The following is a 25,275-nucleotide window of genomic DNA, read 5'->3' on the forward strand; positions in this document are numbered from 1 at the left end:
TTGGTGATTGTAAATAATGCTGCAGTGAACACAGGGGTGCTTACAATATTTTGAATTAGTGTTTTGGGTTCCTTTGGGTATATTCCCAGAAGTGGGTCTCTTAGGTCAAAAGGTAGATCCATTTCCAGTTTTTTGAGGTGTCTCCTACTGATTTCTACAGTGGCTGCACCAGCCTACATCCACACCAACAGTGCAAAACGGGTCCCCTTTCTTCACATCCACATCAGCACTTGACTGTGGATTTATTATTTATTTATTTATTGAAATTTTTGCTCGAGTACAGTTGTCTCCATTTACACCCTACCATGACCCCCGCCCCACTCATTCCCACCCTCGAACCCACTCACTTTGGCTTTGGCTTCCTTATACATGTTCCTTGATGACCCTTCCACTATTTTCCCCCATTATCCCTCTTCCCGCTCCTCTCTGTTTACTGTCAGTTTGTTCTTTATTTCAATGTCTCTGGTTGTATCTTGTTGATAATATACATTCTGACAGGTGTGAGATGATATCTCATTGCGATTAATTTACATTTCTCTGGTGATTAGTGGTGTTGAGCATCTCTTCATATATCTATTGGCCATTTGTATGTCCTCTTTGAAGAAATGTCTATTCAGGACCTTTGCCCATTTTCTAAATGGGTTGTTTCTTTTTTTTTGGTATTAAGTTTTGTAAGTTCTTTATAAATTTTTGATATTTACCCCTTATCAGATGTATTGATGAATATAGTCTCCTATTCTGTGGGTTGTATTTTTATTTTATTGATGATTTTCTTGTCTGTGCAAAACCTTTTTAGCCTAATGTGGTCCCATTTGTGTACTTTTTCCTTTGTTTCCCTTGTCTGGGAAGATAAATGTAATAAAATATTGCTACAAGCAATGTTCAAGATTTTGCTGCCTATGTTTTCTTCTATGATTTTTATGGTTTCAGGTCAAACATTTAAGTCTTTAATTCATTTTGAATTTATTCTTGTGTGTGGTACAAGAAGGTGGTCTAGTTTCATTTTTTCTGCATTTATCTGTCCAACTTTCCCCAAACCATTTATTGAATAAACTATCTATACCCCATTTTATATGCTTGCTTCCTCTATCAAGTATTAATTGACTATAAAGGTGTAGGTATATTTATGGGCTCTTTATTCTGTTACATTGACTTATATGTCTGTTTTTATGCTGGTACCAGAATGTTTTGATTACTATGCCCTTATAATGTATTTTCATGTTAGGTAGTATGATTCCTCCAACTTTGTTCTTTCTCAGGATCACTGTTGCTACTCAGGGCCTTTTGTGGTTCCACATAAATGGGCTTTTTTTGTTTTGTTTATTTTTTATTTTTTATTGTTGTTCAAGTACAGTTGTCTCCATTTTCATGTGAACACCCTCCTCACCCCACTTATCCCTGCCTCCCACCCTCAGAAGTACCCCCTTTAGCATTGTCCATGTGCCTTTTATACATGTTCTTTCATGTCCCTTCCCCTATTATCCTTCTCCCATCTCCTCTCTGATAACTGTCAGTTTATTCTTTATTTCAATGTCTCTGGTTGTATTTTTCTTGCTTGTCCATATACATTTTTGAAATATTTATTCTAGTTCTGTGAAATATGTCATTGATAGGAATTGTATTGAATCTATAGATTTCCTGGGGTATTATGAACATTTTAATGATGTTAATTCTTCCTATTCATGAGCACAGTATGCACTTCCCCTTGTTTGTATTTCCCTCTATTTCTTTCTTCAGTGTCTCATAATTTTTTGAGTACAGTTCTGGTTAGGTTTATTCCTAGGTATTTTATTCCTTTTGTAATAATTGTGAATGGGATTGTTTTCTTAATGCCCCTTTCTGTTTGTTGTTGGCATATAAAAGTGACACTAATTTCTGGATATTAATTTTGTATCCTGCTACTTTGCTGAATTTATTCATCAGTTCTAGCAGTTTCTTGGTGGAATCTATGGGGTTTACTATGTACAGTATCATGTCATCTACAAATAATGACAGTTTTACTTCTTCCTTTCCAGTTTGGGTGCCTTTTATTTCTTCTTCTTGTCTGATTGCTATGGCTAGGACTTCCAGTACTATGCTGAATGTGAGGTGAAAGCAGACATTCCTGTCTTGTTCCAGATCTTAAGGGGAATTCTTGTAGTTTTTGCCTAGGGTATGATGCTGGCATGTGTTTGTAATATATGGCCTTTATTATATTTAGGTATGCTCCCTTTAATCTTATTTTGCTGAGGGTTTTTATGATAAATGTGAGCTGGGTTTTATCAAATGCTTTGCATCTACTGATTTGATCATGTGGCTTTTATCTTTCATTTTGTTTTGTGGTGAATAACATTTATTGATTTGCAAATGTTGTACCAACCTTGCATTCCCAGATAAAATCTTACTAAATTATGGTGCATGAGCTTTTTGATGCATTGCTCTATTCTGTTTGCTAATATTTTGTTGGGCATTATAACATCTATGTTCATCAAGGATATTGACCAATAATTTTCTTTATATGTGGTGTCTTTGTCTGGCTTTGGAATTAGGATAATGCTTGTCTCATAAAATGAGTTTGGGAACCTTACCTCCTCTTGAATTTTATGAACAAGTTTGAGAAGGAGAGGTGTTAGTTCTCAGAATGTTTGGTAAAATTCATCTCTGAAGCCATCTAGTCCAGGGCATTTGTGTTTGGGTAAGTTTTTGGTTACTGCTTCAATTTCACTACATGTAATGTGTCCCTTCAGATTCTCAGATTATTTCTGATCTAGTTTTGGAAGACTCTGTGTTTCTAGGAATTTATCCATTTTGTCCAGGTTATGCAGTTTGTTGGCATATAGTTGTTCATAATATTTTCTTATCACATTTGTATTTTCTTGGTGTCAGTTTTTTCCTCTTTCATTTATGATTTATTCTTTGGATTCTTTCTTTTTTTCTTGATGAGCCTGGTTAAATGTTTGTCAATCTTGTTAATCCTTTCAAAGAACCAGTCATAAATTCAATGAACTGTTGTATCATTTTTAGACTCTATTTTTTTATTTCTGTTTTGATCTTTATGATTTCCTGCCTTCTTCTCACTTTGAGCTTTGTTTGTTGTTCTTTTGCAAGTTCTCTCTCTCCCTCTTTCTCTCCCTCTCTCTCTCTCTCTCTCTCTCTCTCTCGTAGCTGGCCTGTAAAACTATGAATTTCCCTCTTAGGATTGCTTTCCCAGTGTCCCACAGATTTTGTATTGTTTTGTCCTCATTTTCATTTGTTTCAAATTATCTTTTGATTTCTTCTTTGATCTCATTGTTGACCTATTCATTGTTTTAAAACATTATTTAGCTCCCATATCTTTGCATGTTTTTTGGTTTTCTTCTTGTGATTGATTTCTAGATTTATAGCATTGTGTCAGAGAAGATGCTTGATATTATTTCAACCTTCTCAAATTTATTGAGTCATGTTTTGTGTCCTAACATGTGGTCTATCCTAGAAAATGTTCCATGTGCATTTGAAAAGTATATACATTCTGCTTTGGGATGAAATGCTCTGAAAATATTATTAAGTCCATTTGATCTAGTGTATCATTTAGGACTGCTATCTGCTTGTCGATTTTCTGTCTGGACGACCTGTTCATTAAAGTCAGTGGGTTGTTAAAATCCCCAACTATGATTGTATTTCTGTTTATCTCTCCCTTTATTTACATGAAGAATTGCTTCACATATTTAAGTGTTCCAATGTTGGGTACATAATGTTTACTAAAATTATATCATCTAGTTGGATTCTCCCTTTACAATTATGCAGTGTCCTTCTCTATCTCTTACTATAGCCTTGGTCTTGAAGTCTATTTTGTCAGATATAAATACTGTTACCCAAGCTTTTTTCCCTTTCCATTTACATGAAATATTTTTTTTCCATCCCTTTACTTTTAGTCTGTGTGTATCTTTCAGTCTGAGGTGGGTCTCTTGGAGGCAGCATATATATGGGTCTTTTTTCTTATCCATTCAGTTACCCTGTCTTTTGGTGAGAGCATTTAAGCCATTCACATTTATGGTGATTATTGATAGAAATGTATTTAGTGTCATTTTATTGTTAGACTTTTTTCTTCTGTCTTTTTTCCTTTCTCTTTTCTCCTCTTCCTCCTCCTCCTTCTTCTTCATTTTCTCCTTCTCTTCTTCTTCTCCTTCTCTCCTCCTCCTCCTTCTCTTCTTCTTCTTTGTTCCAAGCCCTTTAACATTTGTTGCAGTATTGTTTTGGCATTAACAAACTCCTTTAACTCTTCATTGTCTGGGTAGCTCCTTATTTCTCCTTTGATTTCAAGTAATAGCCTTGCTGGGTAAAGTAGCCTTGGTTGTACATCCTTGGTTTCCATCACCTTGAATATTTCTCACCACTCCTTTCTGGCCTGAAATGTTTCTGCTGTGTAATCAGATGACACTCTAATCAGTGTTCCCTTGGAATATAACTACCTGCCTTTCACTTGCAGCTTTTAGGATTCTGTCCTTGTATTTAAGCCTCTTAACTTTAATTATGTTGCATCTTGGTGTAGGCTCTTTGGCTCCAACTTACTTGGGACTCTAGCTTCCTTGACTTGTGTACCTTTTTCCTTCACTGGATTAGGAAAGTTTTTGGTCATTATTTCTTCAAGTATGTTCTTGATCAGTTGCTCACTCTCTTCTTTTTCTGGTATTCCCATGATGCAGATGTTTTACACTTCATGTTGCCCAAAATGTTTCTTAAGCTCTCCTCATTTTTTAAAGTTCTTTTTTCTTTTTGCTGCTCTGCCTGGGTGTTTTTCTCTACCTTGTCTTCCAAGTCACTGATTTGATCCTCTGCTTCATCTAACCTACTGTTTATTCCTTCCAGTATTATTTATTTCAGATATTGCATCCTTTATTTCCAACTAGTCCTTTTTTATGGTTTCTATGTCTTTTTCATGCTATTGAGTTTCTTTATAATCATTACTCAACTTTCTGTCTGATAAATTGTTTGCCTCCATTTCATCTAGTTCTTCTAGAGAATTTTCTTGTTCATTAATTAGTGGTCCGTTTCTTTGTCTTCCGATTTTGGCTGTTTCTTTGAATTTTACTGTCTTAGTTGTTAAACTAATCAATGATATAGCCTTAAGCTGTAATTAGCAGCCCAGTTTAAGCACCACAGAATGGGGCAGAGTAATTCCTGCAGGTGGGGCTATTGCTTCCCCTCAAGCTAATGTCACTTGGAGAGGAGTGCTCTGCCTGAGAAAAATGGCTTTTGCAGTATGGTTCATGACTCAGCACAAGGATCCTGGCAGCTGTTTTTTCAGTTCTCTCCCCAGAGCCACCAACCCGGAATCTCCTCAGAATCTCTCTGAGGAGAGACACTCCTCAGAGTATCTCTCATCCACTCTGCCCTCCCTCTGCTGGATCCTAGGGTAAGTGGCTGCAAATGAAATTTTGTGTGTTGGCCCTTTAAAAGGCTCTCTGCATCTCCAGCCATCTCCCTGGCAGACAGAAACTCTGTTGTTTTGCACACCTGAATGTTATCTGGGTTCCTTTTCCAGCTCTGGTGCTATAGGCTGGGGAATTTGGCTTGGATTTTAGACCCCACAGTTAGAAGGAATCCCCCAGCTGCTGAAATATCCCTCCAGAACAGCTGCCACCTATGGAAGCCCAGCCAGGCCACTCATGCCTCCCCAGCACTCCCTACTAGTCTTATTATGGTGAAGTGGTTTCTTCTGTCTGTCCTTGGTTATAATGCTTCTGTCCAGCTAGTGTTCAGTTGGTTATCCAGGATGCTTTCTCTATAATTTAGTTGTAATTCCAGATTGTTCCTAGGAGGAGGTTAGTGTAGCTTTCACTTACTCCTCTGCCACCCTAAAGCTCTATCTTTCTTTTTGTTTATGTTATGTATTACATTAATTAATGTGTGAATGTTAAACCATCCTTGAATGCCTGGAATAAATCTCCCTTTGTCATGGTGTATAATACATCCTCTCGATGTATTGCTGAATGTGGTCTGCTAATGTTTTGTTTGAAAATTTTGCACCTCTGTTTATCAAACGTATTGGCTTATAATTTTCTTTATTTTTTTGTAATGTCTTTGGTTTTGATATCAGGATAATGCTGGTTTCATAGAATAGGTTTGGATGCATTCCTACCTCTTTGATTTTTTTTTTTTGAAACAGTGTAAGGATAAGAGTTAATTCTAATTTAAATATTTTGTAGAATTCACTTGTGAAGCCATCTGGTTCTGGACTTTTATTTGTTGGGATATTTTTGATTACTGCTTCAATTCCTTAATAGTAATTGGTCTATTTATATTTTCTATTTTTCCCTGGTTGTATCTCAGAAGATTATGTTCTTATAGGAACATCCATTTCTCCTAAAGTGTCAAATTTGTTGGCATATAACTGTTTGTAGTATTCTTTAATGATTCTCTGTATTTCTGTGGTGTTGGTTGTAACTTTTTTTTTCATTTATGACTTTATTTACTTTGGCCCTGTCTTTATTTTCTTGATCAGTTTGGCTAAACATTTGTCAATATGATTTATCTTTAAAAAAAAACAGCTCTTAACTTCATTGATATTTTGTATTGTTCTTTTTAATTTCCATTTTGTTAATTAACACTCTGATCTTATTGACTTCATTCTGCTTACTTTGAGCTTTTTGTTTGTTTGTTTTTAGTTCCCTTCGGGTATAAAGGGAACTAAAGATTAGATTATTAGATTAGATTATTTAGAATTTTTATTTTTCCTTGAAGTAGGAATGTGTAACTATAAACTTCCCTCTTAGAACTGTTTTTGCCTTATTCTATAAATTTGGAAAAGCAGTGTTTTCATTTGTATTTGTCTCAAGGTTTTTTTTTTTTTTAATTTCCTGATTTACTCTTTGATCCAGTGGAGGCTTAATGGCATTTTGTTTAGTCTCCATATATTTGTGTTTTTCCTCAGTTTTCTTCCTGCAGTTGATTTCTAGTGTCACTCTGCTGTGGTCAGAAAAGATGCTTGATATAGTTTTCATATTCTTGAATTTACAAGGCTTGTTTTGTGGACTAATATGTAATCTACTTTGGAGAAGTTGTATATGCACTTGAAAAAATGTGTTTTCTGCAGTTTTTGAATGAAATGTTTTATTAATGTATTAAGTCAGTATATTCTAATGTATAGAAGACTGTTCTGCGTGGTGTGGGCCCAGCTCCCACTTGGAGATGCACAGGACCCATGCACACAGATAGGTTCTCCCATGGGGAATCAGGCCTGCATTGTACCTAGACTGTTGTGAGACTTGCTCTTGCTAAAACCCCCTCACCCTGAATTGAGGTAGCAAATGTTTACTGCATATCTTTAAAGTAACTTCCTAAAATCTATGCTAAACCTTCCAAGGACAAGTGTAACCAGTTCAACCACTTTTCCCTTTGCATTTGCAAATATCCTTCTTCTGTGATGTGATTAACAGCATCCTCTCCTTTGTTTTCTGTAAAAGGTAACCACCTAAAGCAAACCTCTGCATAGTAAATGAGGATCATCATGTAATGTGCCCAGAAAAAACAATAAAAGCTTGTCACGGCAAGGTACAAGGTGCTCTCCCCTTGAGAGAGTGGCTGAGGCGCTTTGAGGCTTTTTCTCCTCTTGAGAGAGAAGCCATGTTGTCCTTTTTCCTCTACATGACTCAGTAGTCTGTGAATTTCTCGTGCCTCATCCACAATGTGGCAGACCCCATGATCTGGGGGGTCCACTTCACTAATGTGGCATTAAAGGCCATTATATTTCCTTATTAGTTTCCTGTATGGATGATATAATTATTGATGTGAGTAGGTTATTAAAATCGCCTGTTAGGGTAATACTGTAAATATCTCTCATTATATTTGCTTTATATATTTAGGTGCTCCTATGTTGGGTGTATGAATATTTACAAATACATAAACTGTACAAATTTATATACTGTACAAATATATATTTGTATGCATATAAAGTGTATAAATGTATATATAAATTACAATTTATATATTTGTTCATTTATATTTGCTTTGTATATTTAGGTGCCCCTATGTTGGGTGCACAGAGATTTACAACTGTTATATATTCTTGGGTTGATCCCATTATGATTATACAATGTTCTTCTTTGTCCTGCCATACATTTTTTAATGTCAATTTTGAATGATATGAGTGTTGTTACCCCAGCTTTTCTTTTGTTTCTATTTGCATTGAATATCTTTTCATTCTATCACTTTCAGTTTGTACATGTCTTTCTATTTGAAATTAACCTCTTGTAGAATGAATATAGATAAATCATGTTTTCAATCTATTCTGCCACACTATGTATTATTATTGGAGCAATTAAACCATTTCCATATCAAAGTAATTACTAAGCATATACTTAATACCATTTTTATATAATTTTTGGTTGTTTCTGCAGTTCCTCTGTTCCTCTCTTGATGTTTTCTCTTACAGTTTGCTAATTTTCTTTAGTGTTTTGTTTGGGTTCCTTCTCTTTATTCTTTGTGTATCTTTTGTAGGTTTTGATTTATGGTTACCATGAGGTTTATGTATATTATTCTGTATAGCAGTCTATTTTATGCTGACAGTAATTTAAGTTTAAATATATTTTGAAGGTCTATTTTTTCATAATTTTGATATAATGTTTTAGATGCTTTATTTTTTGTTATCTCCTATTTATTGTAGTTTGTGTTGACTTTCAGGTTTTTTTTTTAACCCTTCTTAGCTTTTTAAATGTCCAATTGTCTGTATTTATTAAATAGTTGGCTCTACTAGTGAGATTTTTAAAAATTTCTTCTTATGGACTTTCATTTTCTGCTTAAAGTACATCTTTTAACATTTCTTGTAAATCTGGATTAATAGTGATGAACTCCTTAATTTTTGGTTGTTGGCAAACTGTTTATCTCTCCTACTTTGAATGATAATCTTGCTGGGTAAATTATTCTATATCGTAGGCATGGTTTTTTCAGCACTTTAAAGTTGCCCTGCCACTCTCTGATGACCTGTAAAGTTGTTGCTGAGAAATCAGCCTATAGCCATGTGGAGTTTTCTTTGTAACTAGTTGTTTTCTTCTTATTGCATTCAAAATTATTTCTTTACCTTTAACTTTTACCATTTCAATTACAATCCATCTAACTGTGGGTGTTTTTGGATTCATCTTTGTTGTGGAGTTCTCTGTGCTTCTTATCCAAGTTAGGGAGGTTTCCAGCCACTATTTCCTCAAATAAAGTTTCTATTTCTTTCTCTATTTTTTTCTCCTCCTGAGATCCTTACCATGCAAATGTTTGTGCTTTTCATGTTGGGCCCTTGAACTATCCTATTTTTTATTTTTTCTGTTCTGACTGTTTGATTTCCACTAGTCTGTCTTCCAGGTCACTGGTAGTGTCCTTGTGTAGAAACCACCTCTCTATAGGCTGTGTGTGTAGATAGTTTTGGCAGTCCTGTTGAATCCAAATGGGTGCTATAGCATCCAAGATACTGCTTTACAGAGCTGGAAAGGTTCTTGGTATGCAGGTCAGGTACCTGTAGTAATGTCCTGTTGATCCTACTTGGTCTTTTGTATAGAGCTGAAATGGGTATGGGTGATGTGCCTGGGAGCACACTGTGATGACCTTAAAGGTATTCTACAGCACCTGGACAGAGTTCCTGCTTAACATACTGATAGAAAGGAAGTATATACAATGTAGCTCACTGGCACCTCTAATCCCAGGGAATCCCAGCAGTTACTGGAGCACTTCCACAACTCCCCAGCCTTTTCTATATAGCCTCTCTTTCATTTGTTGTACAGAAAGTGGTCTTGTGTAGAAGTGACCTCTGCATAAGCTGTGTGTGCCAGGCCATTTTGGCAGCCTGGTTGGAGCTAGCTGGATGCTTACAGTGCCTGGGGTGCTGGCTTGTCAGGTTGGAGCAACTCTGGGCAGGGAGATAAAGTACATATGGTGACACCCTGTTGATACTGCTTATTCCTTTTGTTTGGAGTTGAAATAGGCTTTAGGCAGTGTGGTTGGGAACATGCTGCAATGATCTTATAGGCAGGTCTTGCCACCCAAATAGAGCTCTTGACTGCCCTATTAAGGTAGAAGAAGACATAAACAATAGTGCTCATTGGCACCTCCAATCTTGCAGAGGTCTCACAAATCTGAGACCCCCTGCATTTTCCCAGCCATATCTATGCTATCATTTTTATTGCTGCTGTTCAGAAGCTGTTCAGTCAAGAGTAATGGTTCTACATAGGGGTGTACATTTCAGTGAGCTTCTGAGAAGGAGCCAATTTAACATTCTCCTATGACATTGCCATGTTTGACCTCTCTCAACTTCCTCTTTTATTCAGGCATATGTCCTTCCTACTGTGACTTGGTGTTTTGCCCCCATGTAGATTCTGATTTATATTAACCAATTACAATTACTCCCATCTTCCCTGAGAGGAATAGGGTTAGTAAATGATGGAAGCCTGCAGAAGGAGCATCTTTGAGTTGTTCTTTTCTCCTCTGGTGGTACCTGTGTCTGAGCAGGTATCCAGGCTATGTAGTCATCTTGCAGCTGGCCAGAGGACGGCATGACAAGCAGAAGGGAGAATCTGGGTTTTCCATGACATCCCTGAGTTCCTGTTCTGTGAGATAATTGGTAGGTTGTTCAAACCACTTTCAGCCAGAGACTTTTGTTATTTATGATTGAAAACAACTAATACATCCAGAACACAAAAACTGTTTCTGTAAAATTTGTATTAGATGATATCAATGCTCTTAGCAGGAGTAGTGAGAACATTTGGTGATTGTCCTAATAATTGCCAGGAAGCACTTTTGAGCATTCACTGGGAGGAAACAGGGACACTTGATGTCTAGTAATTCATAGAAATATTGTACAAAATCATTATCAACACTCTAGAAAACTAAAATAGTCTGCTGTACAGCTGTGATAATATTATATATGTCTAGAACCTCACTCCATTCCACAAATAAACACAAAGTATTTTTGCACAGGCTTAATATACAATGATCATATAAATCCAAGGATCTTTTTTTTTCTTTTTGTTGGGAACTATAATGAGATTGTGCACTGATTTGAAAAATCTTCTTACAGATCAGAAATCTACTCACAGTGTTCAACCCTCACACTCATATTTCCATTTATATTGCAACCTTCCTGAGGATTCTCTCTATAAATACACTCATCTGACTTCCTCAGTGTTTCCTGATGCATAACTACCTGGATATTTCATAATTGATTACTATATTGACTTTTAAAATATGTTTGTCTGTGGTTTACATTCTTTATTAGTTTCTTTCATGGAGTGCTAAAAATAATTTACTTTTAAAAGGAGATGATGGTGGTAATGGTTTCACAGGCATACATATACAGAAGTGGTCAAACTGTATACCTAAGGTATGTTCTATTCAGTGTACTTCCGCTATACTTTCAAGTTGGAGAAAAGGCGTGTCTTGAAAGCAACTAGAATAGAAAATCTATGAGATCTTTTCCAATTTCTAAAATTTTGGAAAACCACTTTGCTTTTATACAAGAATCTAGGGTCACAAATTCTAAACAGGTAAGCCACTTTCAGAGATAAATATAACCAAAGAGGGCACAGGTTGGCCCCTTTCAGTTTCCTCCTTTACTGAGATATGCCATATAAACTATTGCCTTACCATCATTCTGATATGTACCTGAACCTATCTGATCATCCTTACTTTTCCAAAGAATATTTTGAAAAACCTGAATGTGAAAATCACTTTCAGATCTTTAACACCCCATCCCAAATCTGATCTATATTACTTCAACTGTTATTTTTCTGTCTAGTTAATTGATACTTAGTCAGTGATGTACTGGAGCTGGGTCACAATGACTTCTGAGAAATAATTCTGTGTTTTTCTTTACAACTCCCCATTAAGTTCCCATATATTGGTGGATTTATATAAGCAATGGAGAGAATATTTACACCATGGAAATAGGCAATTGCTACATACTAGGCCTTTTTATTCCCAGAGAACAAGTTGTTAAACATTTACCAGTACATCACTGCTCAGAGCATGAGCAGACACCCTTTTCATTTAGATGTGTCCAGTCTGCATATTGAAGCATATAGGGTAGCAGGTGCTTGTTCTTAAAACTTCAAAAATTTTAGCTTTGTTTTGAATATTAGGATTTGCCTCAATATTATCAGAAGACTGAGTAATATATACAGTAGGACATTAACCTTTTCTAGGAGTAAGTGAAATATCTCTACATGGTTAGTGAAAAGTAGATTCATGAGTAAGTGGGTATCAGGGAAATAAAGATGCTGCCGTGTATATGTGTAAGCTGGCTAGAAATTAAAGTTAAAACTTGGCTCCAACTAACAGGTCTGACAGAAATGGTACAATTGCTAGAAGTCCATTAGTGTGCTCTTATGGAGTGGGGTCAGGCAGTGGTCTTGTTTCCAATTGGCATGAGGGAGTTAAAGAAGAAACTGCCAACAAGGTGGTTAGCAAGCCAGATGACAATTATCATATTCTACCCAAACTTGGTGCCTACACAGCCATTTCTGTTAGCACCTTAAAATCTCCAGTACTTGGCAGGAAGCAAATGAAATAATTCATAGTTGTTTCAGGAAACTGTGTTAAAGGCTGGGACTTGAGCTCACAAACAGATTCATATTGTAGCCCTGGGAGATGAAGCAAATCCATATGTATTGGGATTAGATGTATGTGCCCTGGCTGCAGATGTCACAATGACAAAGAGAGACTGTATATCCTATGCATTCTTCCAGTCCAAGAAGACATGAGAACTTTTCAGATATTTGGGCTGTGAGCAGGGGTCCAGGGATGTTTAGCCTTGTGGTCACCTTCAGGTTCCCCTTTGCACTCATCTCTCCTTTCTGTGTGCTCTCTCCTCACATCCCTTAGGCACACATTTATTTAGCACAAATATGTCCTGCCAATCCCAAGATGCTCTCTCCCAAGTACACATTAAAAGCCATTCCCAGAAAAGGACCTGATATCAGCCATTTCTTCCTTGCCCATCTCAGCTCAGTAATAATCTATCAGAAGAGAAGCTTTCCTTATATCATTGTGCTGCAGGGACCAAAATTTTGGTGTATTTTATCTCCTGAGAGCATATGAATTACTGTACATTAGCCTGGCTGAGTTTTGCTTTCTCTGCCTAACTAGAATTGACATCTATGAAGAATATTCTGATGCCTTTGTGAATACAGTTCATTGGTTCCAGACAAAACCAAGCACATTTCTGGTCTTATTTTTTAAATTATTAATTTGCTGAGTGGTTAGGGTTGCAGCAAGACACAAGGTGAGAAGGTGACTATTGGGGAGTGTGTTTCACTTAGAAGATATTGGAGGTATAAAAAGAGAAAAAGGGATAGGACATGGATTATTTCTACTTGGAAAAATTCTTGGCAATTGAAAATCAGAAAGCCATCAAACATCATGCTTATGGGGACATTAGGGGGACAGTGGATAAGTCTGCTGATTGATGCTGAAAAAGCCATCTGTGTTTGCAATTAGTCCAGAACAGCAATGGAAGGTGACAACTGGATGTTCTGAGCAAAAGGATCTATTTACCAAATTAAAAAGCTAAGACTTCTTCACATAGCTCCACTGCTGTACACACCTGCTCTGGTGACTTTTAGAAACATGGTTTCTTCCACACAACTTTTATGATTTAAGTTATTTAATCAGGACTTCAAGAAAAAATGTAGTAGCAAATAATGTTATTTGCCCTGGATCTTAGAGAGAAATAACACGTTATGATGGAAAAAATTATAACCTTCAAACTGGCTATCAAAAAATCTCAAAGTAGAAATTATATAAGTAAGGTTTTTATCATATAAACATTTAAAAATTTGGTAAAGGGTAGAATCATAAGTGTCAGCAAATACAAAATGAACACATGTCAGATGTTTTATTTACATTGTTAACCAATGAGGGAACCAAGAAGAGGTTAAATACAATGAGTCCAGAATACAGTTCAACACTCACAAACATACATATATACAGAGAGCTATTAGAAATATTGAGATGATTTACAAATAATTGTAAAATTAGTTAATATCCACAGGACAATAATTAATTGCATTGCCACTAGATGCAGTACATTTGCACTGCTATGGTCAAGAATCACTTTTATTACCACACAGTTACTTCAATTTATTTTTTAAATTATTTTATTGTGGTTCAATTACAGCTGTCTGTATCTTTCCCCCACCCCAGCCACACCCACCTCCCTCCCTTGCTTTCACCCTCCCCCTTGGTTTTGTCCATGTGTCCCTTATAGTAGTTTCTGAAAACCCTTTCCCCCTTTACCCCCTCCTACCTCCCCTCTGGCTATTGTTAGATTGTTCTTAATTTCAATGTCTCTGGTTATATTTTGTTTGCTTTTTTCTTTTGTTGATTATGTTCCACTTAAAGGTGGGATCATAATGTATTTGTCCCTCACTGCCTGGCTTCTTTCACTTAGCATAAGGCTCTCCAGTTCCACTCATGCTGTCACAAAGGGTAAGAGTTCCTTCTTTCTCTCTGCAGTGTAGTATTCCATTGTGTAACTGTACCATAGGCTTTTGATCCACTCATTTACTGGTGGGCACTTAGGTTGCTTCCAGCACTTGGCTATTTTAAATTGTGCTGCTATGAATATTGGGGTACATAAGTTCTTTGGATTGGTGTTTCAGGGCTCTTAGAATATAACTCCAGCAGTGGAATTGCTGGGTCAAAAGGCAGATCCATTTTTAGTTTTCTGAGAAAATTTCATACTGTTTTCCACAGTGGCTGCACCAGTGTGCATTCCCATCAATAGTGCACTAGGGTTCCCTTTTCTCCACATCCTCTCCAACACTTGTTGTTTGTTGCTTTGTTTATGATGGCCATTCTCAACAGGGTGAAGCGGTATCTCACTGTGGTTTTAATTTGCATCTCTCTGATCCCAGTGATGCTGAGCATTTTTTCATATGTGTCTGGGCCCTCTGTATGTCTTCCTTAGAGAAGTGTCAGTTCAAGTGCTTTGAACATTTTTTAACTAGGATTTTTTTGTCTTCCTGGAGTGGAGTCATGTGAGTTCTTTATATATTTTGGAGGTTAAACCCTTGTCTGAGGTATCATTAGCAAATATGTTTTCCCATATAGTTGGTTCTCTTTTCATTTTAATGCTGTTTTCTTTAGCCATGCAGACAGTTTCTTCAATTTACAGAGTTCTATAGCTCAGAAACAATGAATCAGAGATAACCTGAAAAGATATCCTACAAAGGACACCCAATAATCTCTGACCCAATAGTCTCATTTAAAACCTTTCAAAAATTGTTGCATATGTATAAGTGTGTTAATTTTTAATTAGATTATGTGTACATGGAAGAAATCTACTTATTGTTTTAATAAAACAATGCAGCAATATTTTTTTACTAATTTTGGCTTTACACATGTAAATATAAAGAAATCCAGTTGATATAAATAAATAGATAGTAAGTAAAGAATTTATTGAGGCAATGTCACTCAATTCTTTGAGCTTGTGAGTTATATACCAATAATTTTATAATTAACAACCAAGATTACTTGTAATGATCCAAGAGATGATTATTAGGTGTTCTTTTAACTTTATTAATAGAAAGTTAGAAATAACCTGATTTGCTACCATCATTAGAGTCATTTACTTTCTCAACACAAGAATTTTGAATAGTTCCTTCATTGACCCCAAGGACATTTATCTTAGAGCAGTGCTTCATGCAATATGGCTATGAAGTGTGTGTGCCTTTTGTAAAGTGGGGAAGGGCCATTGAGAGGCAAAGGAGGAAAAAGAACAGGCATTATGTACTTCCAATGTTAATTTTCTTGATACTTCCCATAGTAGAATTTTTAAAAAATTAACAGCAACCAGAAATGAGTGACTGAATAGACATCAAAGGCAGATTTACTATAAAACTAACAAAGCACAGGTTTCAGAGCCCATCATTGCCTGGGCTCTTTCCATGGCCTGGATAAACATCTCAGGAGAATGTCCACATGAGCATATGTTTCTTGAATGGGCCTCTAGCAATGTGTTCATATGTTCATATGTAATAAAATGTGCAAAAGTAACACAGCTTAACAGCAGTGATTTAATGTATTTTTCCTTTTTATTTCCTGTCAATCACATTCTCTCCTCTGAAAGATAAGTTGAAGTGGCTGCAGGCCACTTGAGATATCCAATTAAGGAATAGTTGAGTTGAGGATATAACTAGTTTAAATGTAGTAGGGTAAATTTATGTAATTTCCAGGCACTCTCCTGTACCATTAAGTCATTGCTAATTATTTTGATGTGGGATGACTTCTAAGAATGTCTCCATTACACACTGTGTCTACTCATATAGCATCAAGATTTTAAGATGCAGAGCCAGAGATAAGAATATATCTTATAGCACCCAGCTGTGGGTGGTGAAGGAGAAAAAAGTTTTGCTATGTGCAGATCCAGAAGCTAGTCTGTGCAAAATTCCTCCAATCATCATTATGTAAAATTATATGCATAAGATCATTAATGCTTATAAAAACAAAAATTCATTATGTTTTCTCTTTTTTAGTGAAAATGAAATATTTGCTACAATATGCACAGGTTTTTCCTGCTTTTAGAAAGATGAACATTTTAATAAAGCAAATGAAAAAGTATAGAGCCTTGATTTGGGGGGTATATGAATGTAAACTTGTGATTTTTTAAAAATTTATATCTCTTATTGACAATCTTAAATTTGCTTAGTAATTAAGAGAAAAATGTACATTAAATTTAATGGAATACAAACTAAAGTGAAAATATATGCAACAGAATCAATAAGAATTATTCTCATATAACAGGAACCTAATGAACAAAACAAACAAGGAAAATATAAACAAAGACACTGAAACTGAGAACAGGCTAACAGTGACCAGAGGGGTGAGGGGAGGAAATTTCAGGGGAAAGGGGGAATGCTTGGCAGGAACAAGTATAAAGGACACATGACAAAAACAAGGAGCGGGGATTAGAGATGTCTGGGGGGGCAAAAGGCAGAAAACTGTACTTGAACAACAATTAAAATAATATAAATTTTTTTTAAAAAGAATTATTCTCATGTAGAAAATTGAATTTTAACAACAGAAAAACCCATATAATTCTAAAAACAATACTTCATCAAGAGGAAGAGATAAATTCTGAGTAGAAATCATGAATAAGATTGGATATAGGAAAATCTAATCAATGAAGATGCAAGAATAATATGAACACATTGGGAAAAGATTTAAATGTTTTCCTGATTTGAGACAAAATAATTACATCAATGAAGGTAGCATAAAACTCACAAAGAGTTACTCTAACTAGCCATTAATGAAACTTGATAATGCATTTCATCGATTCAGAGAGAATTTATGATTAGTCATTATAAAAGAAAAACTCAAATGCCTTGGAATCTTACAGTTCATATATGATAAATGTTCTTATAAATTTTGACAATTACAATAACTTTTATAATATGACCAACAATGAGTAGAAAGTAAAATAAATTTTTCTAAACCTTCAATAATAAAACTCAAAGTTTAAACAACCATGCTAGAAGAGTGTGAACTGTGTTTCTATTCTCGTTATAGAAAATGGTACTACAAAACTATTGTCTTATGAAGAAGTGATCAAAGAGAGTGCAGATGAAACAGTGTTTTAGAGGCATATTGGACAATTTATAAATAATGAATATTATTTCCTGAATTTTGTGAAGTTTAAGGTGTGTTTTAGATTTTTAATATTTATAAATTCTATGGGAAGTTTTCAATCTTATTGCTTCAAAAATATGTTTTGCATATTCTCTCTCCTTTTCTGCTGATGTTAAAGCCTTAATTCCATATCATCTGTCTCTTATCAAACTTTTGTATTTTTCCATTCTTTGTCTTATGTGCTTTATTCTGAATATTTTCTTCTGACCTAACTTCAGCTTGTTAAATCTCTCCTCAGCTGTGATTAGTCTGCTATTAAATCCAAACATGAGTTCTTCATTTTGGTTATTAAATTTTTCAGATTTGAATTTGCATTTGGTTTTTGTGGCATAATTAAATTTCTGCCAAAATTCTTAATATTGTCTCATCTTTGAACATAGTAAGAATGGTTATATTGAAGTGTGTATTTCTACTATATTTTCTAATTTCTATTTCTATTAAATTTAGTTTTCCATTTCTGTTAAAATTTGTAATCCTGCCATCTGGAATTTCTGTTGTTCTGTTGTTATTGTTAGTTGTTTCAACTGATGTTTGTACATGTTATCTCATCTCCTAAGAAGCATGGTTATTTTTTTATTGTATACTATATACCAAACCCAAAATTGTTTGTAAAAATAACTTGTGTCTATGAGTCTATTTCTATTTCATTTGTTAGTTTATTTTGTTCATGAGATTCCACATATAAGTGAAATCACATGGTATTTGTCTTTCTCTGATTGGCTTATTTCTTTTAGCATAATACTCTCCATACTGTTACAAAAGGTAAGGTTTCCTTCTTTTTTAAAGGCTGAATAGTATTCCACTGTGTAAACACTGACAGCTGTCAGATGGGAGGGAAGTTAAAAGGGTGAAGTGGGGGAATCCGCCTGCAGGGCCCCCCCCAGCCACCATGGATGAGAATAAGTCTACCATGGTATGATCTACTTGGGGAGGAAAGGTGGTTGATCTCTCAAAGGAGAAGGGTCAAGAGACTTTTACTCAATGGGCTTTTATTGGGTTCATTTTGCACAGGAATACAGGTAAAGTTTATTAATCATTGTCAGGCAGTAAGGATACAAAGAACTCTGAGGGCCTATTTTGAGTCACGGTCAGATAGCTAAAGAGCCATAAAACTTTTTTTTGTTCTTTTTTTCTTTTATTGTTTTAATCATTGTTCGAGTACAGTTTTCTTCCTTTTATTCCCATCCCAACCCACCCATCCATCCCTCCCCATTTCCCTCCTGTTACCACCCTCCCCTTAGTTTTTGTCCATGTGTCCTTTAAATTTGTTCCTGTAAACCCTTCCCATTCTCCCCCGAAATTCCCTCTTATCTCCCCTCTGGTCACTGTCAGCCTGTCCTCTATTTCAGTGTCTGGTTATATTTTGCTTGTTTCTTTGTTTTGTTGATTAGGTTCCTGTTAAAGGTGAGATCACATGGTATTTGTCTTTCACTTCCTGAAGAGCTGTAAAAACTTTGAGGAACAAACTCAGTTGTGGCTTGGACCCTTGTCATTTAATTGAGAACATTCTAAACAAAGCAGGTTTCACAGGATTTTTCATATTCTTTCTTAGGCCTGATCACCCGGGAACCCGCCCTTTCCAGCACAGGGCTGAACTGCCCTCTGTCAGTGTTTCAGGCTTAAGTCAGGCAGGGGCAGTAAGGCAGACAAGAGATTACGAGACTTCTTGCAGACAGAATGAGGACTCGGGCTATGTCAAAGCCGAGGGATGAGAGTCCATCACCCCTTTTTGCTATAGCCCCCCAAGTCCTTCCCTGGGGCCTCCCCATGATTGTGCCTGTCTTAGGTCATTACCCGCTTGGGGAATCTTACCTGTCAAGCATTGGGGGCCAGGCAGGGTGAAGTAAAAGGAGCAGAAGCAATGCTCCTGCCAGGGAGATAAGCTTTGTCTCCTTAGTGGCTTATGGTCTGAAAGCTGCTCACTCAGCCTTAGCCATAGGGGAGTTACAGCTTCTGGAACTAGGCAAGGCAGTTCCCAACATGAAGGGATTAAAAAAAAAACCAGACACAGACAATAGTATGGTGATTTCCAGAAGGAAGAGGGGACATGGGAGGTAGAAGAGGGTAAAGGTGACAAAAGGAGACTTGGGAGGCAGTGTGAATACATGTTGAATATACAGATGATGGATTATAGAATTGCATACCTGAAACCTATATAATTTTATTATCCAATGTTACCCCAATAAAGTCAACAAAATTTGAAATAATTTGTGGCTTAGGTGCTAATGAAATGGTCAAGAATTACTGGGCCAAGATTCAGATGACAGAACTAAGCTCAATGTTTGAAGCTCCTTTTTCCTGGAAGCATTGCTTGTTTCTGAAGGAAGAGCTGAGAGACAAAGATGACACTGGCTGACTCATAGGGCCAAGGGACAGTCCTGGAGTCCAGGAATTGCCAAGGTGTGTGTGTGTACATGCGTGCCTATGACACAGCCCATCAGAGCCCCAAAGCAAAGTGATTGGAGGACAGGGGAACACTAAGTTTGGGTTTGATGGATTGTGCTTACATTGTTCACCACCACTTCCAGGAAAAATCAGGTCATTGTTGTCATCCTGGTATAGACATGGCTTCTAGGAATGCTCACAGAGCCCATTCTGTTGATGCAACCAGTGTGGTGACCCAAAGATGCAGGGTCAGAGGTCATCTTACAGTCCAAACATATTCTTCAGGGCCTGGCACTAAAAATATGTGGGGAGGAAATGAGAACCAAATTTTGAAAATAAAATTACAAAAAGAAAGTATATGGAATTAGAAGCCAATCTATGGAAAAGTTTTCCAAATCTTACAACTTACACATGAAAAAAGTTGATAGAAGTTATCCAAAATTTACATGATGCTGTCAAAAGTGAGTTGCAGAACTAATTTTTCTGAACTATCCATAAGAAACAAATTTTGATTATGGTATAGGAAAGACCCAATTATCTCACTAGTCTCTTTATAGAAATGATACTACAAAATTGGTATCATAGGAAAAAGCAATAAGAGTATGCAGCTGAAAAATAATTACATTTATTTCCTTGTAAGTAATTACAAGGAAATAATTACAAAAGTCAGTTAATGATAAAGATACCATTTTTCTAGGTTTTATGCTATTTGCGGTATTTTATAAGTTTTGAATATCTGTGAAACATTGTGATTTGTTTTATCTTTTCAAATGATAAAAGTTTTACATTTAATTTTTATTTTTAAAGGAATCCCAGATTGTGTGAGTTTCAGGCTCCTTTCAGTCTAGATCTGAACCAACATAGGTGTTATAAAAGCTTCCTTCCATAGTTATTTGAGAAGAGATTTTTGATTCTTGTCATGCTATTTAAATTCCATGGATTTCAGTTTAGTCATCTGTAAAATGAACAAATTAGCCTAAAATTTCTCAAGTTTATTATAGTTCTAAAGGCAATGATCCTATGATGCCGTAAATTGTAGAGGCAAGATATTTAGTGGCACTTTACTCACTGTATGACCTTGTAAAATTACATGTCCTCATTTAAAAGGCGAGAAAAAGAAAAAAGCACATGTACAAAAGCAGAACTCCTGAAAAGAGCAATGGAGAAGAACAGGAGGGGTGAGGACAAAAGTGTAGGAGCCAATATATCCACCTCTCCAGGCAAGGTCCCCCCAGGACACCTGGGCAGGACCTGCAGTGAAGATGGGCAGGACTGGCTTTGCAACTCTCAACCCAGCACCATCTCAAAGGTATGAAATGGTTAGCACTGAATAAAATACAAGAGGGAATTAATTTAGACAGATCTTTTAGAGTCTGTGGCATTCCAAACTTCTGAACTCGGGAGTTTGGAAATTTTTATTTCATTGAAGTAAATTATAATTATTAAAATTAAACTTGTTGACTGAAAGTGGCCAGAGGAGAGTTGTTTTTTTGGTTTGTGTTTGTGTGTGTGTGTTTAAGATAGTGTGATTTAAAAAAAAATCACAGGATTATCTCAGATTTTATCCAATGTAATGAGAAACCAACATAACCAGTTTGCAGGGACAGTCATGAAGAAGAATAAAATTATTATATGGTTGCCATTAAGTTCTTTTAATTTAATGCTTTAAAAAGAGTAGATCCAGAAATGTTATGTAAACTATACACTTAATTTCTAGATAAGAAAATTTAGAAACATTTTGAGAAATTGATATCAGCTTACAAGTCTTTATTTTCCCAAATAAAAATATTTTTAAATCCCACCATCTAAAATCACAAACATTTTATGAAAGGAAGAAAAAACTTTATGGCAAGAAAGTATGAAAAGATATAATGATAAATTATCAGAATTTAAAAAAGTACTTGAAATTTAATCAGTTTAATTTTATTAATATTTACCTCAAATTGTTTTTCTTGTGGCAGCCAGTGTGGATCAGTTGGCTAGAGCATTGTCTCTACAGACCAAGGTATCACAGGTTCAATTCCCAGTCAGGGCACACATTTGGGTTGCAGGTTGAATCCCTAGTTGAGATGCCTACGAGAAGGCAACCAATAGATGTCTCTCTCTCATACACATACACACACATCTCTCTTCTCCCCCTAAAAAAAAATGGAAAAAAAGTGCCCTTGTGTTTGTGTGAGCAATTTTGTGTGAGCATAGAATTTTTTTTAATTGTTTTTTTCATTGATAAGTAAAGGTTTTATAACGGACCTGGGTACAGAGGCTTTGAATTAAATGCTTGTTGAAGCATTGCTTTCATTGTGACATTTCACAAACCAGGAAAACAACATGATGGTCAAATCAGTATTTCAAAACTATTTCAATTGACGTGAACCACAAACTGAGACACAGATCTAACTAAATCTCTTTGATTTTCTCACATAATAAATCAATACACAAAATTCTGACTTTGGTCTCTTCAGAGCCCTCTTCCCAGAATTGTTCATAAACTCCCCAAATTTACTGGATCCACAATAAATGGTCCTCAGTCCTCCCACAATGTCATCTGGACACAAAACCTAATTGATCACCACTGCAGTTGCTTCCACTGCCACACAACGCTGCTGTTGAGGCTTGGTCCTGCATAGTGGATGGGGCTTGAGGGGCCTGCCCACACCACAAAGTCTTCAGGGGAGAACAGTCCTAAGTATTGCTTGCCACCAAAAGTGTTCTATATTTGAGCCCCAAAGTTGCAGTTCTTAAAGATACATTCTTCCACTTCAAATAAAGAGGTACTTTCCAGAACAGCAGCCAGTTCAGGCCCAGTTCCAACAGCCAGCAGTTCACAGATATAGATCTGGCCTCCCTTTCCTTTCTTCCACTTTGGTCACCTCAAAGTGCGTGGCACAGAATTTCTTTTAAAATTCTCTGAACACATATACTCAAACTGTATTTCTTCCCTGGACATTGAATCCTTTTGTAGAAAAACCTCCTTTCACACAGAGGACAGGCTCAGTGATGGCAATGTTAGTCTCCTCCATAGAGGCCTTTACTACAGAAAGGCTGGTGTGTATCTGGCTAAAGAGAGCACACAACTTTAATCCCTGTCAGGCAACCCTCAGCCAAACATCACCTCACACCTTCCTGTAGAACCACTGTGGACAGTGGAAGAATTGAGAGTAAGCCACATGGCTGTGAGCCTCCACAAACACAGAGACTGTCAGGGATGCAGGGGTGCTGCCTTTATTGATGGCCAGGGACAAGCAGGCAAGGAGAGAGGGGCATAAAGGCCAAACATCACCTCTGCTCAACCAGAAAGAGCCATCCTAGCCTCATAGTCCCCAACAGGCAGGCTGCAGCTTCTGTGATATCTGCAACAGCTCAACTTCCTTCTCCAACAAACCCCATGCCCCTCTCCCACCAAAGAGGTTCCTCTTGAGAGTACGCAAGAGTAAACATGCCACATACTGACCTCAGGGTCTGCTTCCAGGGATACCAAAATGCAACCCTGGCCATTCTCCAGAAGTCGTAGTCCTGCCAGTTGAATTCCTCAAAATCACAACAAAGGATATGAATAACTAACTTAGGATGGTGAATGGTTACTGCAAAGGAACGTGCAAATATGCAGCCACAGGTGAAGGGCCCCAGCAGAAGCATGCTGATTCAGTGCCCTATCCAAACTTCACCAATTGTCAGGAAGCAGTGCAGCATCACTACAGAAAGCCAATTAAACCATTCTGTGTTCTCCTGGGATTTAGTCTCAGTAAAGCAAGGGATCTGTTTGCCCTGTTTAGCATCATTGGGTATGATTGGTCTCCACCCCATATCCCTTGAGTACAGCTCCTGCATAGTTACATGGAGTGTGAGCAGACATTCACTCTGAGGACAGGTCTGGTTTCGCATCTCTAATAAGCTTGCTACCTGAACCCCAGCCATTCAACCAGGAAAAGGTCATTGGGAGGCACTTTCTCAAAAGGTAGCTGCATACTGGGCAACACCAAGAACTTTCAGACTTTTTTTTCATCCCATCCAACAACCCTGAGCAGGCAATATAGCATGGTGGTTTACAATACGGACTCTCAAGGTGGTGCCTTGGAAATCATTAGAAATGCAGATTATTTGGCTTTACTCCAGGCGCACTGAATCTGAAACTCTAGGGTGGGGCCTGACATTCTGCATTTTCACAGGCCCTCTGGGGGATTTTGATGAATGCTTTCATTGGAGATCCAGAATTCGGTAAAATTTTTCTGTAAAAGGATAGATGGTAAATATTTTAGACTTTGCAGGCCACAGCCTGTGTCACTACCACTCTGCTCTGACATTGTCATGTGAAGGCAGCACAGATGGTGGATGGATGTGGCTATATTCTGATAAAGCTGTATTTGTGGACAATGAAAACTAAATTTCATGAAATTTTTATGTGCCATGTAATCTTCTCTTAATTTTGTCAAACATTGAAAAATATGTGAGAGAGAACATTGAAAATGGACAAGTGAAAAGAGCAGGAAACTGGAAATTCTTGTGCTAGACAGCCAACACACCACCCTGAAATGGCACTGCTGAGAGGGAAGATGAAGCAATACAAATTGAAGCAGTGTGAGGGAGGCCTCAGCTGGACGTGTCAGGTGATTCAGACATGGAACCAGGACCAAGGTCCAGGCAGGTAAAAAGACAGAGACCCTCCTGTGTTGAGGTCTGGGCACTGGTGAACCTCACAGTCTGTATTGTGTCACAAGGGGTGTCCTTCTTCCATTGTGGCATCATTCCAAAGCCTAAGTGTGCTCCATGCTCCTGATCTTTCCTTGTCTTCTCCTGTCACAGTGTATGTCACATGTAAACATTTTCTCTACACCAGTCTCAGGCTTATACCTGAATACAGCTGTGCTTTCTGGTTGGTGATAATAGCCATCACTCACTTCCACCAAATATGCAAACATTTCTGGTTTCCATGATGTGACAAAACATGCTACAAAGGAAAATGTAAAGCGTTTGCCTCTAGAAATTAAGAGTAAGAATCAGAAAAGAACAAAATGGTCTTTCTGTTTAGGCACTTTCCTATTTACCTGAGAAGAATTTCTTTACAGTCTGATGCAAAATTCAAATGCATACATTTTGTTGAGATATTACCACATTTATTTATCGTACAAACTCCAAGAGGTGATTAACATCTTTCCCATTCATAGATGAATCAACCGAGGCTCAATGGATCTGAATGACTGTCCCAATGACCGACAGCTGAGTAATGGAAGAACAAAGCCAATAAGTCTATTTTTCAAATGACCCTGAGCC

The sequence above is a fragment of the Phyllostomus discolor genome, chromosome 5 (genome assembly GCF_004126475.2).
Source record: "Phyllostomus discolor isolate MPI-MPIP mPhyDis1 chromosome 5, mPhyDis1.pri.v3, whole genome shotgun sequence".
Lineage (NCBI taxonomy): Eukaryota > Metazoa > Chordata > Mammalia > Chiroptera > Phyllostomidae > Phyllostomus > Phyllostomus discolor.